This window comes from Leptonychotes weddellii, chromosome 14 (assembly GCF_054177405.1).
Source record: "Leptonychotes weddellii isolate Sample4059 chromosome 14, ASM5417740v2, whole genome shotgun sequence".
In the NCBI taxonomy this organism is placed as follows: domain Eukaryota; kingdom Metazoa; phylum Chordata; class Mammalia; order Carnivora; family Phocidae; genus Leptonychotes; species Leptonychotes weddellii.
Window position 1 is genome coordinate 68,191,793 of NC_138382.1, and position 3,140 is coordinate 68,194,932.

The following is a 3,140-nucleotide window of genomic DNA, read 5'->3' on the forward strand; positions in this document are numbered from 1 at the left end:
CTTATCTGTTAAAAAACAAAACAAAGAAGGGAAAAAGGAGATAAAATATCAAGAAGGAAAATTCCATGAAATTATTCAAGTATTTAAAACATTTACAAGTCATTCATTTTATTCAACAAATCCTGAGATCCTGTTTTCGATTAGGCATGGTGCACCACACATCTTAATATGAATTGTTTTAGCTTAGAGGAGCTCACGATCTAGTGTCATCTAACCAGTTTGACTTGTTTGATTTGAGTTTGGTTCTAAATCCTACAATGCTTTTGATCCACTGATTAGAGAGAAATATATAAGCATTTAAAGTAAGCAAAATTTGGGGGAGGAGCAAGATGGTGGAGGAGTAGGAGACCTAAATTTCGTCTGGTCCCAGGAATTCAGCTAGATAGGGATCAAACCATTCTGAACACCTACAAACTCAACAGGAGATTGAAGAAAAGAATAGCAGCAACTCTCTGAACAGAAAAGCGACCACTTTCTGGAAGGTAGGACGTGTGAAGAAGTGAATCTGAGGGGATATTTGGGAAGATAGATGGCGGGGGGAGGGAGCCTCTGTCAGCCGCTACTGGCAAGTGATAGAGCAGCAGAGCACAAAATCGGAACTTTTAGAAGTTGGCTCTGCTGAGGGACATCACTCCAGTGGCTAAGTGGGGGGTGGAACCCTCCCTGGGACAGTGTGGTCTCAGGACCCTCGGGGTCACAGAAAGACTGGGGGTGCCTGAGTGTGGCAGAGCTCCCAGGTATCGGAGCGGGTAGCCAGCTGAAAAGACAGAGCCAAGGAGTAGGCTCTCAGCTCGGGGTTGCCATAAACCGTGATCCACAGCAGTCGGGCCACTGCTCTTCCAGCAGGGACCCAACAAGCGGCAGATCCAGGGAGACTCCCCTTCCTCCCCCAGGAGGAGCAGCACAGGAGTGCACCGCAGGGATCTGCTGGGTTTGGAGACTCCACACCGAGTCGGGTGCCAGAGATGGAAACGCTCGGTCACAGGCCGGGTGAGCACGGAGCGTGGCCGGAGACTGGGGAGACAGGAGTGATTGACTGCTTTTCTCTGGGGGAGTACTGAGGAGTGGGGCCCCAAGTTCTCAGCTCCTTCAGGGCGGAGATTGGGAGGCTGCCATTTTCACTCTCGTCCTCCAAAGCTGTACAAAAGCTTGCAGGAAACAAAAGCTCCCAGACCAAACCCAAGCAGATTACTTAGCCTGGCCCCTGGAAGGGCAGGGCAATTCTGCCTTAGGCAAAGACATTTGAGACCCATGGCAATAGGCCCCTCCCCCAGAAGATCAGCAAGAACAGCCCGCCAAGACCAAGTTTACCGATCAATGAGAATGGCAGAACTCCAGCGCTAGGGGCATACAGCACATAGAATCCATGGCTTTTTTACCATGATTCTTTAGTCTTTCAAAGTTAATTTTTTAAATTTTCTTTGTTTTCTTTTTCTTTTTTGAATTGTACTTTTTCCCTTTTCAACCAACATCTTATCAATCCCTTTTTTAAAAATCTTTTTTATTTTTCATTTTTAGAGTCATATTCTATTCCTTCATAGTAGTTAACCTTATTTTTGGTATATATATATAAGTTGTTCTCTCTTTAAAATTTTGGGATACAGTTTCTTCTAACAGACCAAAATGTGCCCTAAATCTCTAGTGTATGGCTTTTCTAGTCTCCTGCCTGATCACATTCTCTATCCCCCCCTTTTTAATTCCTCTTCTTTCTTTTTTCAACCAACTTCTTTTCTTATTAATACCTTTTTAAAATTCTTTTATAATTTTCATCTTTAGAGTCATATTCCATCCCTCCATCATATTTACCCTTTTTCATTAAAACTTTGGGAGGCACTTTCTTCTAACAGACCAAAACACGCCCAAAATCTAGTGTGTGGCACTGATCTATGCACCAGCCTGATCATATTTAATCATATTCTTTTTTTTTTTATCTTTTATCTTTTTCTTTTTTCTTTCTTTCCCTTTCTTTTCGCCCGGTTTCAGGTCTCTTCCGGTTTGTTTAGTATATATTTTTCTGGGGTCGTTGTTACCCTGTTAGCATTTTGTTCTCTCATTCATCTATTGTCCTCTAGACAAAATGACAAGATGGAAAAAAATCACCTCAAAAAAAAGAAAAAGAGGCAGTACTGACTGCCAGGGACTGCCCCAATCAAGACATTAGTAAGATGTCGGAACTGGAGTTCAGAATGACAATTTTAAAGATACTAGCTGGGCTTGAAAAAAGCATGGAAGATATTAGAGAAATCATTTCTGGAGAAATAAAAGAACTAAAATCTAACCAAGTCAAAATCAAAAAGGCTATTAATGAGGTGCAATAAAAAATGGAGGCTCTAACTGCTAGGATAAATGAGGCAGAAGAGAGAATCAGTGATATAGAAGACCAAATGATGGAAAATAAAGAAGCTGAGAAAAAGAGACATAAACAACTACTGGATCATGAGGGCAGAATTCGAGAGATAAGTGATACCATAAGATGAAACAATATTAGAATAATTGGGATCCCAGGAGAAGAAGAAAGAGAGAGAGGGGCAGAAGGTATATTGGAGCAAATTATAGCAGAGAACTTCCCTAATTTGGGGAAGGAAACAGGCATCAAAATCCAGGAGGCAGGGGCGCCTGGGTGGCTCAGTTGTTAAGCGTCTGCTTTCGGCTCAGGTCAGGATCCCAGGGTCCTGGGATGGAGCCCCGCATCGAGCTCCCTGCTCCACGGGAAGCCCGCTTCTCCCTCTCCCAATCCCCCTGCTTGTGTTCCCTCTCTCGCTGTGTCTCTCTCTGTCAAATAAATAAATAAAATCTTAAAAAAAAAAATCCAGGAGGCACAGAGAACCCCCCTCAAAATCAATAAAAATAGGTCACACCCCGACATCTAATAGTAAAACTTACGAGTCTCAGAGACAAAGAGAAAATTCTGAAAGCAGCTCAGGACAAGAGATCTGTAACCTACAATGGTAGAAACATTAGATTGGCAACAGACCTATCCACAGAGACCTGGCAGACCAGAAAGGACTGGCAGGATATATTCAGAGCACTAAATGAGAAAAATATGCAGCCAAGAATACTATATCCAGCTAGGCTGTCATTGAAAATAGAAGGAGAGATTAAAAGCTTCCAGGACAAACAAAAACTAAAGGAATTTGCAA